General features: G+C 37.7%; 1 protein-coding gene across 8 annotated transcripts in view; it reads right to left on the reverse strand.

Annotated features, from left to right (window-relative positions):
- NPAS3 (neuronal PAS domain protein 3) overlaps window positions 1–15,716 on the reverse strand; it is a 594,914-nt gene that overhangs the window by 357,863 nt on the left and 221,335 nt on the right. The gene's annotated exons all lie outside the window — the stretch shown is intronic.

Below are 15,716 nucleotides of genomic sequence, written 5' to 3' on the forward strand. Positions count from 1 at the left end.
TGAGCACGACATGTATGATAGAAACACCAAAGGGCTTTGCCTACCTGTCTGAAGGGTTTCACTTCCTTTCCTTAATAAGAGGAAATTAAAAAAAAAAAAGTTGGCCTTCCAGCAGTGGGGATCAGAGTAGCAAGAGAGAGCTCAGATGACACTAATGATTAGTTTATTTTCCAGTAGCATTGAGAGGATAATCTATTTGCTTCTTGATATAATTACCTCTTCCATTTCATTTTTTTACCTGGCTTGGTCAAATAACTGATAAATGTCTTATGAAGACTCTGGAAAGGCTTTATATCCACTTTCAAGGGTTGGAAAAGATATAAGCAAGTTTTTGGAAAAAAATTAGTATCCTTAGATGACAGAAAATACAGTTAAAATAATTATGATATTTGAGGATTGGTTAGGTATAAATCTGTTACACATGTGAAGAACTGCATAAGGTGTTTCACAATGTCTGTTTCTATGTTATCCTTACATAACTTTATCCAAAACTTTCCTGAAGAGCTACAGTTAGCTTTCTCACAGAATATACTTTATAAGTTTAGTTTTTACATTCTTTCTCAATCTTTTTACAATATACGTTACCAACACACTTTCCCTTGTAAAATTTTTCAGGTCCCTCCCAAGCCAAAACAGGAATTCATGAAACCAAAAATGGGACAGTTATGATTGCCTGTTTGGCTCACTATTTGCCAGCAAGAATTGTCAATACTTCAGTGCTAGTAGCTGCCACGTAGCCAATTTTGTCTGCACAAGGGAAACTAACATTCCTTCTCTAGTAATTTGTTGAAGCTCATTACTAGCATATTATTTAAATGAACCAGCAACGTGCCTTGATTTGCTGCTCATCTAAACTGTCTCCTTTTTGAAGCTGAGGATAGTAGAACTATTACCTTCTCAATGACACTTTCAGTGGAATCCTGTCCTATAATTATGCCTTCTCAGAGTGTCACTTGAAAAGATGTGACTCAGGTGCAGGAGGTTACATGTGGTGACAAGCTTGAAATGTGTCTCCAGTATGTATAACTAACATTGGTACCAAATGTTGAAAGTGAAATCACTGCTGCAAGTGATTTCTACTAGGAGCTTTATTTCACAAAATCCAACTCATTCAAAGTTTCTTTACAAATTATAATCCTGAGAATCGACAACTGTCATGGGTAACAACACTGCAGATTTCTAGTTTAACAGTCTGAACCTTTTCTGGAATATTGCAGTGGGATAGAGATCCCAAGGAAATATACATTCCTCATGCATATTCAGGCTACCTCCTCCACCTCCCAGCTCCAACCAACTTACTTCATAGGGCCATTTTTGCCTTCATGTTTGAAAACCCAAAGCACTTAGACAAATTCCAGTTGCTCCATGTTCTTGTCTACACTCCTGACACATTTCTGCCTCAGAAAGTTTGAGGCTCTGTGATTGTCATTTCTCATACAAGAACAGATTGGATGCTGGGGGAGGGATTCCTGCTTCTTGTGCTCATTTTTTTCCCACTGTGAATGAATTACACACAACTCTATACCAGTTAGCATTACCACCCACAGTAACTTAGAATATATACTTCGCTTCAAACCATTTTTTGCAGTTGCAAAAAGTTGCACTTTTCTTCTTTAATGCTATAGAGTGTTGCAGTTCACTATTTTATAGAAAGCCTCTTTAAATAACAGCTCTGTGTTTTTTCTGTTTCTGAATGCTTTAATTTAAAAACGGGCTTCTTTGCAAAACATTCATGTTTGCACTAAAATGCCCCTCCCACATTTTAAGAGTGATATAATTGGTTTTCCTACATCCTTTCTGAGAGAAGGCAAGTGATTTATAAATATTTTCCACTTCACTACACATTGCATAAATCACTGGACTGACCTGTACTTCAGAGCTTTGTGTGCTCAGCCTTGCTGTGGTTTGCGATCTGGCAAAGGGCTCCTTTCCCTCAGGTCATTCGTTGGGTTTATCAATATGGAATGTCTTAAGCCGAGTTAACTCTGACATTTCTTTCCAACTTTCTTTTGCTCTTTTAAAAGAAGTCAGCTCCTGGTGCTGTTGGGTGACAGTAGCAAAGACTAACCAAAAAGGGCTTATAATTTTGAGGCAGGCATTTTATTGCAAGAAGCAAACCAGCATTATCCTTTAAGGTATTCTCTATTCTCTCTTCTTTGTACTAACAGACAACCCTTCTTGTGAGCCTCTTGCTACAAGGCAAGGTTGAGAGTGAAGGCAATGAGTCTAGAGCAATCACACACTGTCTTTCCCCTATGGGAGAAATAAAACAGAGAGACCTAAATTTGGGAATGGCTTGGGCATTTTTGCAACAACAATTCTCTTATTGATTAATTTCATGTGCATCTATTAGGAAGACAAAATGGTTATTTCTCCTTTTGGCTTTATGAGGCATGGGCAAAACTGTTGTACACAGCTCTCTCAATGTTTTCATGCCTGCATCAACTGCACATTCACTTCCGAGCCCTTATTCAGAAGCAGCCCCTTGTTGAAAGACCACTCTGTTAAATTTCTGGGTTAACAGCTCCTGAATTTAGCTATCACTTTCCACTGTAGTATGATCCCTGCCTAATGGTATCCAAAGATCTGATTGTGCTTGCAACTTAAGTAAGCTTGAAATGCCTTTCCCTTTTCCCTCCAGATATAATTTGTAAACTTCTCCTTCAAAGTATTGCATCACCTTAAGTCCTTTGTCTGATTTTTTTTTTTAATTAGTCCTGTCCATCTACCATGAGAAGTCATTGTCTCAGATTCTCTTTCTATTTTGCTAAAGAATGATGGATTTTTACATATGAAACTGAAGTGAATTTAGTTTCCATTCTGCTGCTTTTTTCTTACTTCAGTGACTGGTTAGCCTCATGATTCCCATGGATGTACTCAGGCTTGATGATGATTGCTTGCATGTGCTTTTTTTTTGGCATTTAATTGTTAATACTGTCTTTCCCAAAGATCATATTCTCACCTTATTTTCCCAGCCATTCTACATCAAGACCTACGTTTCATTTATAGATGTTAGATAATTTATCATCCTTTCTCCATAAGCTTCTGCATCTAAAACCTAAGATTCCTGGTAATTAAACATCCCTCTCACTTAGCCTTCCCTTTAACTTGGCCTGGTTTACAAACATACATGTTATCACCTGACAAAAACCACCTAACCTAGGTAATTCATTATATAATGTTCTGTATTTTGAAAAAACCCACTTCTAGGAGGAGAGAGAAATTTGCTCAGTGCTTCCAAAGATGTTTCTTCCCCAGCTGAAACTTATGGCAATTGCTTCAAGCAAGTAGTGATCAACACAGAAGAATATGCTACAAACATTCTTGAACAAGCTAAGTCCGTATAGGCTTCTGTAATGCCTGTTTGGCCCAATTAATATTTTAGCTCATGAGAGGCCTCATTAATTTCAAGTGGGTTACTTGTGCATTTGAATGCACTGTAATAGCAGTAAAGGGATACCTCTTGCAGTGAACTTGGTAGCGTTCAATTTTTTTACAAGATTTGCCAAAGGCAAAGTTGAAACAAGTTATTTTCAACAGACTTAACCTTGTCTGATAAGAGCTTGAATGGTTACCAAAAAACTTGTAAAGGTCTGCAAATCATAATCCCTTGAGGAGAAAGACATCAGGTTTTGAAGCCTTACATTTTCTGCCTACATTTCTGTGGTGTGTCATGCAAATAGCCACACTGTACTTTTCTGTTTCCATGTATATAAACTGGAGTAGAAGCATATTTGTCTTGGATTGAAATTTTGCTATGAGCTTCCTCTACTGCTAGCATGCAAGGACATAAACATAGCTGATAGCAGAGCTGGGAATCATCTTTGCTAGATGTTACTATCCAACCAACCCTGGCCAGTTCCACCATATAAGATTTCCTTGCAGTGACACAAGCAGAGAAGAAACTTGTGACCTTCCTTTTCTCTTTTTTCTGGACATCTCCAGCATCACAATACAGGGATAATTGCAATACCCCGTTTCCTTTTCAGGACACATTGAATATACGAGAGTGAGAGAAGTGAAAAATAAGGATTCAAAACTTTGGGTATTTGACCAATTCAATCCTAATGGAAACCACATCTGCTGTTGAAAACTGTATACAAGATATTTATAGCAGACAGTAAAAATATTATTCCAAAATTCTGTTTCCCTGTGTTATTACAAAATGACAATATTGTTTTTAGGCTGTTTCCTTTAACCAGATTGGCAGAATTACAGGTTGACATTACTGTGAAATTTTATGATGTATTGTGTTAACTGTGCCAGTTTGATTAGTCTTGATTGACAGCTAGTACCTGCACAGAAAGTTAAATATCTCAGGAAGGAAAGAGTAGTGAAAAGTATGTTGCCTCCTTCTTTGGCAACAAGTAAAAAGAAATATATAGCAACAGTAGCAGTAGTAGTAATAGTACATATAGTATTACAATATTAATCTTAATTACAAGTAAATGCATTCATTAAAAGTTAAAATACTGATTTTTATATCAGTAATATAATAATAGTCATTATTATAAATTATAATACTCATTTATATTTGCTCTCACCTAAACCACTCTGTGTTTGGCAAACTTTTTACATGCACACTAAATGAACATAACAAGTCTGAAAAAAATTGAGCTCTTTCATTCTGTATACATTCTGCTCCTGGAAATGTACTACCATGTCTGAGGGACTAAATTTAAAAATCTCAGCACACGCAGTGGCTGTATCTGAGCTATCATATCATAATAATGCTTCTCTCCTGCAGCATCCTCATCTGTTATCTAAACAGAAGTTGAGATTCTTTTAGACTATAAAATTGCTTGCTCAGATGTCAAGTGAGTTCTGCAGAGAAGCTGTGCACTACCCATCTGGCTTTAGGGTTTGAAAACCCTAAACACTTGAAAATGGGTGCAATTGGAGGTTCTTCACTTACCCTGTAGATGACATTAATTCATAGCAACAGGACACTGCATGTTATTAGACACAAAAAAAAGCTATTTCTAGAAACTGCTCTGCATTTTACTCGCACAGAATGAGGGGAATTCAGGAAGGAGTGAAGAGGAACCTGGAATTTTTTAATGTGCAAAAAATTATTTGAACTAACCTCATAGGTGATGAAGGTGTTTGAGGGTTTTTCACTTTAATAGTTCAATGTCTTTAAAATCAAGGGATGAAGAGTGGGAAAAACCTCCTTTTTCACTGAGTTTGGTACTCTATATGCACAAATCATCACCTATCTTTTGAAAAGCATATGGATTGCCTTCTAAAAAGGACTTAATGTTTGCATATTTTGCTGTAGGTCTTTTAGGTTCTGTTTGTTTCCTTTAGTGGTGGGATGTTTTGAATTAAATTTCCATCTTAAATTTATTTGTGGCCAGCTAATACCAAACTCTTCTTGAAAGTTTGATCCTCCAACTTAAGTTGTTTTCCAGGGCTCCTGGCATTTAAATACTCCATGGAGAGCAAGCATATAATCTCTTAGCCTTCTTTTTCTAGTTACATCTAATTTCCATCCACATTTATCAAAATTTCTGCATTTTTGATTCTCTCTATTCCCAGATAAATAGGCCATTCTCATGATAATCCTCAAAGTCTTTATCATTATCTTTCACACTTGGAATTCACCTTTCCTTAACACAGGAGACCCCATGCCCAGCCCAACAGTGAGAGCTCTCCTGGTGAACAGTTGGATACCTCCACATAAGAATGCCATAACCCTCAATAAAATCTTTCCATGTCTCATTTCCCTCCCATAAATACACACTTTTGAGGAAGAAGGAAACCTGGAGCAACATGCACAATAGTCCTTTGCTGGGGGCACTGCTACTGACCACTGCTACCCAGTATTTAATATAATTTGTATAAATCACTCCCTTCTGTAGCTCTACCACTACCAGTGCCAGCCAGTCTTCTCCAGAAATATCACTCCAGTCTTAGGATAACATTTGACTGTATGACACTGCATCACAGTGGTGTCTCTCAGGCTCTTTAGGATCAATTTCTCTATTTCAGTCATTCCTCTCTGGTAGAAGTCCCAACTAGGAGAATTTAGTACTATTAGTCCCCAGGTGCAGCATTTTGCACTTTCTGCTATGCAATTTCATTCCACTTCTGCTACTCTAGTTCTCAAAATTATTCAGCCCTGACTGCTTCTTTCTCTTAGTTTTGTCTTACTGGTCAACTTTTTTCTTGAGATCTTGAGAAGTTCCTTAAAATCTCTCCTGTTAGGAAGCTCCCTTTCAGTACCATTGTACTGAGCTTAGCACCCACTCCACAATCCAGCAGTTCTTATGCTGACACATATACTTTTTGGTTGAATAAATAATTTTTGAAACAGCAGTATAGCAAATTAAGCTCCAGAAAGACTATTAGTAGTTAGCATTTCTTTCTCCAAAAGAAAGTCAGCTATCTGGTTAGAAAGAAATCAGGTTAATCTTGCGTGATCTGCCTTTTCTATTTTTATTTTTAATGCAGTTTAATTTCATAATTCTTCAGCCACAAGAACAAAGTAAAATGTCATGTAATAGACTCTGTTTTTATATTTCTATATCTTCTCATAAATGACTATGTAACCTTTCTAACTTCCATTTTTAATTAATTAGGTCCATATAGGCAAACCCTTTTGGCCTTTGTAATAACATCTCGAGTTCAGGCATGTTGGAAGGGCAAATCATTTCATGTAATGTTTCAAAATAAATGCCTCTCTATCCATAGGCCTATAGGAATTGTTTCAAGGGGAAAAAATGATGATAAAATAAAGAAAGAATACAAAGGCTTACTGTCGCATGGAAATGTTTGGTAATGATTTTAAACCAAGTAAAAATAAAGCCTGGAATTTGGAGTGGGAAATCTTATTTTACTAAAGATGTTTCTTCAAAATATACTGCTAGAAAAATTATTAATTAATTCACTTATCAGTATTATTTTTTAAAACATCTATCATGTTTTTATGATGAAAATCTGAAATGAGAAACTTTTCAAGAACAGAGCTTGTGTTGCACCATTCTTGTCCTTTAACCTCCATTACTTATGTCACTAGCACAATAATTCATTGTATTAGTATAGCTACCCTTGAAATAAAAAGGTGCACATTTGCTTGGAGTTTCTTTAAGAAACATTCTATTGCTAAATTGTTATTTTTGCACAACTAACCAACAAAATTCAGATTTACCTCCATTCGTTAGCTCAGAATGCAATCCATGCATTTCCATCACAGGAAATATTACTGACGTACTGGCAGAAATAGAAAGGGTTTTCACTGAAAACTTCCTTATGCATTTACTTCATTACTCAATGGGCATTCAAACATTCTGAAGTGACAATAGCTGATATCTTAGCTGATAGTCTCTTTAATTTTCTGCCTTAGTCCTACAATGACAGTCAGAAGGTTGTAAAAAGCTGATCTTAAAAGTCACTGAACAGAAAATTAAGATGGAAGAAAATTATGATTCTAAGACACATCTAAGTGTCCTAATTAGCTTCTGCTGGAGTACCTCACATTCATGCTATAATGGTACATAGGAACATGAATTGATTCCAGAGGGAAGTCTGGTACAGTCAATCAGTCTCTCCACTCATGAGGAGACAACTGCCCTGGTTGAATAAGCCTGTAGACCACTGGGAGCTCATATTCCTTCAGCTATAAAGCCCTTTTGGATGCATGTCCTTATCTCACAATGAAATCTTTAAAAGCTTTCTTCCCTGGCGAGACATACATAGAATATGGATTTTCTTTTGCACTGCAAACTCTGCCTAGAAAAACAGTACAGACAGCTCTAACTTTGGTACTATTGGGATGGAAGATAACAGAGAAAAAGGACATCAGTGATGAGAAAGCACAACCAGAAATGCATCCTGCCTCAAAAAAACCTCACCAACCTTTATGTGTTTGGAAATGTAGTGTCTATCAACTGTCACTTCCAGGGAGAAGGTAACTAAAAATAACAACTGAACACATCTGGAATTAAATTCAGAAAATGGCCATTAAAGTTGGCCTATTTTGAAAAAAAATAAACATGTTAAAAAACTGTGATAGTTGCTGTTCCATTGTGTGGAGAACAAAGTTAACATTCCTCTTATTTTCTAAGCATGCACTGCAACTTATTTATATGAAATTGCATCATAGTTCCAAACCAAAGTATGTTAGTACAAAGGCAGAAGAAAATTAAACAAAGGCAAAAGCAAAGCATCCCATCCTGGCACATTCTCCAGGTATTGTGTTTGGCAGCTGTGAGATGCAACTTGGCACAAAACTCACAAAAGCCTCTAAATGCTCTGCCATTCAACCCCAACTATCTGGGATGACATGTTTAAGTTCATGACCTAGAAGCAGCTCAGAATGTTCAACAGATAACAGAATACAACCCCAGAAGAACTAGACTGCCTGTGGGGCGAGAACCACTTATAGCACTGCTCCAGAAAAGGCTACAACATGATTTTGCACAGAAGCTGATTAATTCAAATATCAACAAGCGGTCGCTTGGTGCTGGCTGTAGAGGCTCTGATCATTTGCTGACAGTGTTGGGAAGTATATGGAAATGGAGATCTAAAAAGTCCAAGGGCCGTGTGCAAGAGTTTTAGTATCATAAACAATATGAATGGAAACCTACATGACTGTAGGTTTGTAGATTGTACCAGCATAAACAAAGCATTTAAACATTACATTAAAAGGTAGGTAATAAAGGGAAATAAAGCAAGGACGTTGCCCAGTGAAAGACCAATAATCAATCCTTCCTAGCTTTACTTAAAAAAAAAAATTCCAAATATTTTAATTATATCAAAGTATTTGCAACAGACCTTACATGCATAAACCAGCTGTTTAACAGAAAAAGTGCATTACATTCTCCCTTTGAATGTTGGCTTAGATATACTAACGTGTTCTTCATGGCTTCCATACAGTAGTTCAATGGTTTTATGCAATATCCTTTAAAAAGTTCTAGAAAGATTTTTTCATTACCCGTTTTAAGGGAGGGAGGGGGTGTTTGTTTTTGTTATTTTCATAGATGCTTGATTTGTGCACTATCAAAGGTGCAGGAAGAAAAGATGTTGCATCCCCATTTTAGCATTTCATTAACTTATCACATGTATTTGGGCTCATTTACCATTAAACCTTTCATGAAATTTTTGAGTACAACCCAGACTGTTCTAGTTCAAGAGCTATTGTTCATGATTCCTTGTTTACAATTTACAGTTTTATTTTGATTAGTTCTCTACTGGCTTCTGTTAAACTGCTACGTTTCTAAACTTGTATGTTTCTAATATCCCAAATTTTTGCATACAAAACTTGTTATTAAAGAGTAAACAGTTAAAAACGCATGACATACTCTTTGATAATACTGAATTCCCCTCCCTTCCAGTGCCAAATTACTATTTCAGTTACTGGCACTTCTCATCATGCAAGACAATGATAAACTCAGGCTGAATGAAATTGCTATTTCATTGTGACAAGAGAGCAGAGAGGTGTGCTCTATGCATATGTGTGGAGATCAAACAGGAAAACATTTGAGACATGCAGTCTGCCTGTTCCTTTTGCTAACATAAATATTCTTCTAAATGTGTTGTAGATTCTTCATTGAAAACAGATTTGGTCAGTATAGCTATAAAAATAAGTGTATGTTTTTACCAGAAGCAAGGTAAGGTATATTATTTTAATAATTCTCTGTTTTCTTCAAGGTAGGAACTACAGAAATAAACACACACACAGACATCTCCACACACACCTACCAGATCAAAACAGCTACAAAATAAATGTTCAGGGCAGTAGTACTGAGAGGACATATTGGCTAATTAGAGTGAAACGTGTTATTGCATAGCTGCATCTCATTCCAAAATAAACATAGAATTTAAATAGAAAACAAAATAAGATTGTTTTAATATGGGATTTTAAAATAAGAAACTACAAAAAAACCTCAAACAAGTTGCATTCAAAACTAAATTAAGAAGACAGTTTCTAAAAAGTCACTGTGCTTTGTCAGTCTCTAGTAGCAGTTCATATACAATTGATTACAAGAGAAAACTGTCAGTTCAGTAGCGACTTGTTCTAACTATTTGACTCTTGCTTGTACAAGACAAGCACAGAATAAAAACTATGTCCACTAACACCCAAATCCAGAGTGACTCAGAGGCTATTCTAAGCAGTGCTGGTTGTAAAGGAGTCCACTTTCTACTGTCATTCTACATCTCTTCATTTGAGTCTGGCAATACTGTCTGATTAAATTGCCCAACAGAGTGGGTAGATGTGGAATGCCTGTTTTCAATACCAAAAACAACACTACTGCTGTGCATTTCACTTTAAAGCAAGAAGACAAGCTCTAGTGTAATCAGCTCCCCTTGCATTAAGCCTCATAAAATGCAGCATCTGGAATGCACCAGACCTGGCCCCCAAATTCCTAGGAGGGAATCACCCTCTGCTGCCTCCCTGTCTCTGGGAAAGGGTGGCTGTGGGATAGTAGGGGGAGAGAGAAGTTGCCATTGCTCCAACAGATGAGCCTTTGAAGGACCCTTGTACCCTTGTGCTACAGCTGGGAGCTCAGTGTGGTCTCCACAAAGCCTCAAAGGAGAGTCCTGTGCACTTCCAGAAGACAGGAGGTCTCTTTTGTAGTACCTAACAGGTCTGTTGTCCTCTTGCTTTAAAGTGAAATGTACTTTTACTTTAAAGCCAGCACGGCTTAGAATGATTATAAGTGTAATATGAGGCAGAGTGGAACTTTGACTCATTGTGCTAGAAAAGCTAATTATGATTTTTCTGGAAAATAATTTTATAAGTTCCTTAGCATCTGTGTTCCAAACAAGTTCCTATTGAAAAGGAATGTCTCTACTTAGACCATCTAGTTAGGACTGTCTCTTTGAGTATCATTTGGAATATTTCAAAGTAGACCCTTTAGGCAGTTTTACAAACTAGTGTATCCAAGTTGCCCTTCAGCTCATGTTCATACATACTTGCATTGTCTTTATTCCAAAAAATATTATACCACAAACTCTGTATAGCAGCATGTCTTAAGCTCCCAATGATAGACCTGAAAGCATACAGTATGCAGACTCCTGACCTGCAACAGACTAACACACTACCAGGCTACTTAGAAGACAATTAGTCCAATTTCACATTTCCTAGCAGCCGAAAAATTTCATGTTATTTTAGTCACAGTGGATGGATGCCAAGTTCACTGGAAACAACCCTGCTGATTTACCCAGTCCATTTTAATACTTTAGAAATACTGTTGAAACATGGCTGTCCTAATTACACAGGGATCAGTGCACAGTGTCCCTCTCACCCAGGATTCTCCCAGAAGGGCAGCAATCACCTGCATTCCCCTTAATTTCACCATGCAATTCCAACTAATTTCATCCTAGTACAGTGCTGTCAGACAACTCCCATGTCTCTGCGGTTTTAATCGATTAGCTCAATGTCTCTATAATGCATCACCAGCTGCCAGGCACAGAACTGGACGCTTTGCAAGCATTTCAACTAAAAGACAGTTTAATTACTATAGCAGCATCTCAAAGGCTTAAGCATAAGGACTTTCAAAGCAATTATTAAAATATTTGGTGTCAACAAACCACTCTAAAACTGAGTGAACAACGACAATCAAAAGGTAGAAAATAAGTAGAAAGTCACATTTTAAATAGTCCATTTTAATGGACTCCAATGTATTCAGGCAAATGGACTACCTCAAGTATTACTGTTTACACAATGAGATTGTGCTTTATGATAATTGTTTTGCTGCAATACAGACATGTAAAAATTGATGTTGCTGTCAATAAATTACAATACAAGAAAGATATCTTCAATTAGAAAACAGTTCAAGTAAGCAAATTAGACAATAAATAGACTGCCTTAAATTAATGAATTACTGAATCAGACTGTAAACTTTGGTTCATTCCCTGAACTACTTGGTGCATTGCTGATCACATCAATGCAATGGAAGGGTCTTGTGGCTCTCTGTCTGAAGTGAACACATGCATAGGGAAAATCAGACATTTAAATAGCAGTACTTGTAACAGAATCAAAAGTGATGTTGCAGATCAGTCAATGAGACAAATGACCACAGTAATTTAGGGCTAGTCCTTTCCTCTCCCTCTGTGCAAGGCTAAAGGATGCTCAAAAAGGACCTAGGAAAACCTGATATCTGCTGCACAAGAAGAGTCAAGAAAGCCAAATTATACAACAGTCCCTAAACTATACAACTGTCCCCAACAGTCAAATCCAGCACCTCTCTCACAAAACACACAGGCTTCCCAAGACTCAAAGTTTGACTGCAAACCATAACAGTATGACTGTATTTAAAGCCTTTTCCAGCTGACATAAATGGTCACTCATTTGCTCAAAGCTCTGCTTCAACATAAGGCTTACAGTAACCTCAGCCTGGCTATATCCTAAAACTGGCTATTGATAGGTTGGCAGGTGCTGGGAAAAAGTTCAAGGTCACACGCTCCACTCTAGTGGGAGATGTCTATATTTGATCTTGGTGACCTCTTCCAGCAGTCTGAAAGAATGGCATTGACAGAAGCTGCATAAAGACTTGCCCATTCTTCTTTACTACAAGGAAGGTCACTATGATTTATCACCTTTGTGAGAGGAAGAAAAGAAAGGGATGGAGAAAAGAAAACTTACTGCACTTAAAGTTCTCAGAACCTCAGGGCAACACTGCAGGTAAATGGGAAATAATAACATTACAAAGCATTTGGGCCTTGCACAAGGCCAGTGCAGTACATGGAAACATGTGAGACTAGATGACATCACATTTCTTAGCTGGCTCACTTGCATAATTTAAAACATGTTGTTTCATTTGATTAATGTTCTTGGTGGATCCTCTGATTATTTTTGGTGTTATAAAACAAATCTGAGTCATGGGAACATAAAACCTGGGGGTCCTCCATTTAAAAAGCAGAAAAATCTATTAAACACTTCCACTGCCTAACTTTCATACTCGCTTTGCAACATACTGTCTCACAGCAAGTTCCTGCAGAACTGCAGAAATCACTCTTCTATCACTTAGCCTTCTACAGCCTGTGGCATTCTGTGCTGAAGTGGAATGCGCAGAGACCTCAGTTTTCACATCTCTTCTGCAAATATGAGTATGCAAGCCTGTTCAGTTACTGAAGCATTCATTCAGTAATCAGCACAGCATAAGACAGAGTTATAAAGTAAATTGTTCTAAGTTAAAAGATAGTTTTCAAATTCATATGAATATAATCAGTTTAATTATGAGTATAAGCAGTTTAGATTTAACATATTAACCATCTTTAGGACTTTCTTCTAATCTGGAGAAGACATAAGCCTTTCTTCACATTTAGAATAAGAAAGTTTCAAATTACATTTAAAAAGTTTGCAATCAGTTCAAAGAGTACAATACTACCATCCATCTTTAAAGGCATTTAAAGAAATGTACATTGTCATGTCTGCAATATGTTTACAATATATATTTTAAAAGTAAAGCCCAATAAATTATTTCTCCCGTGAAGTGTTGCATTCTTCATATAGCAGGCAATAAAGCTAGGGTGCACAGAAGACATTGTAGTTCAGTCAGAAAAGGATGAGCAATGTGCAAGAACTAGTGTAAAAATACCTCAAAAGAACCCCATAATGTATTGGGCTTGTGTGGCCAGGATTTTGCAGCAGGAGGGAACTACAGGAGTGACTTCTGTGAGAAGCCTCTGAAAACTTTTCCTGTGTCTGATGAAGCCGATGCCAAGCAGCTCCAGGGCAGACCTGCAGCTCGCCAAGGCCAAGCCCTTCAGCAACAGCATTTGCACCTTGGGGATTACAGAGCTAACAAGGGGAAAGCAGAGAAGATTTACAGCCAGAGAAGAGGAGTGAGAATACATGAGAGAAACAACTCTACAGACACCAAGGTGAGTGAAGGAGGAGAGGCAGGAGGTGCTCCAGCCACTGGAGGCGAGATTCCCTGCAGCCTCTGGTGCAGACCACGGTGAGACAGGATGTGCCCTGCAGCCCAAGAGATTCATGATGGAAGAGATATCCACCTGCAGCCCCTGAGGAACATACATCAGAGCAGGGGGACATACCCAAATGAGGCTGTGACCCCATGGAAAACCCATGCTGGGAGCAGGCTCTGGGTAGGACCAGTAGCCCCATGGAGAGAGGAGCCAGTGCTGAAGCAGAGTTCCTGGGGGTCCATGCTCTAGCAGCCTGTTCCGGGAGGGCTGAACCGCATGGAAAGGACCCACACTGGGGCAGTTTTCGAAGAACTGCAGCAGATGGGAGGGATCTGCCTTAGGAGAAGTTCATGGAAGACTCTCTCCCATGGGAGGGACCCAACAATGGAGCAAGGAAAGAATGTGAGGAGTTCTCCCCTTGAGGAGGAAGGAGCAGCAGAGACAACATATAAAATGAATTAAGCTCTCCAATCCCCATCCCCCTGCACCACTGTGGGTGAGAATGTAAGGAACCAGGAAGTCAAGTCCTGAAAGGAGAAAGGGGATTGGAAGGTGTTTTTAAAATTTGGTTTTATTTCTCATTTTCCTAATCTGATTTAATAGTTAATTTATTAATTATTTCCCCAAGATAAGCCTGCTTTGCCTGTGACAGTAATTGGTGAGTGGTCTCTGTTCTTATCTTGATCCATGACCCTTTCCTTATGTTTCCTATCCTCATGTCCAGCTGAGGAGGGGAGTTGGCAGAGTGGCTTTGGTGGGCACCTGGCATCCAGCCAAGATCAAACCATCACATATTGTAACACTGCACAAAGGAAAAAGAAAGAAAATTGTCTTAAACTCACAATTGCTTTGACTCCTATTCTTCATCAGCACATTTCTCGTCAGGTCTCTAACAAATGGATAATTTACATTTTTTGGTATTTACATACCATCTGCAAGGGCAAATGCATCAGCACAGGGGCATGGTTTGGTTTATTCATTCACTTGTTTAAAAGCTTTTATTGAGAAACAAAAGTGATCATGTTTATTTCAAACTCAGTGATGCAGTAGGAGTTATCAAAGATATTATCTTACCAATAAACCCCTACTAATATTCAACTATTATTTAATCTGTGGTTAGGTGAAGGGTTAATGTGACTCTTGCTACACTGACTTATCTGCTTAAAAAGTGGTATTTAGTTTCCTTGTCTGTTGTGGGAAGCACCAGAGGAGGCTTGGGGTTGGGTGTTTCAGAGAGTTTTTTCAGAGTAACGTGATACATAGAAAACAGCATATCCTTGTTATTTTTTTATGTTGCTTTGTAATGAGTTGAGAACTGCTTCTTATTCATAATGTCTACAAACAAATTTAGCCACTTCACCCTGGAGAATTATCCATTGGATTTTCCAGTGTCTGATTAACAAGTGTCTAGAGACCATTTTTCCCAGGGCTATCAATCTTTTGCTCTACCTTCCTTAATTTTTGACCAAGGCAAATTTAATGACAGCAGTTCTCTTCCCAGGAAGTTCTTATTTTTTTGGGAGACAACATACTGCAAAATTATTTAACTTTTTAGCAATTTAGGTTATACATTCACTTGATTTTCAGAAATCTAATGGAAGAAAATGCAACCAAACAAAAAAGACTTAACATGTAAACCTGAACTGGAACACCTATTTCTCATGTGAAAATCTGTCCCCAGATGCTGTGACTGCATGCATGCACACTCTTTAAATATGAATTCTAGCTGAGGTTCATTTAATACTGATTTGACTTCAGAAGAAGGAAAAAGTATTTAATTCATTATCACCCATCCCTGAATTAGGTATATGAATGTGAAAATCTCTGTTACTAATTTT

The sequence above is a fragment of the Passer montanus genome, unplaced genomic scaffold (assembly GCF_014805655.1).
Source record: "Passer montanus isolate IOZ18808 unplaced genomic scaffold, ASM1480565v1 scaffold18, whole genome shotgun sequence".
In the NCBI taxonomy this organism is placed as follows: domain Eukaryota; kingdom Metazoa; phylum Chordata; class Aves; order Passeriformes; family Passeridae; genus Passer; species Passer montanus.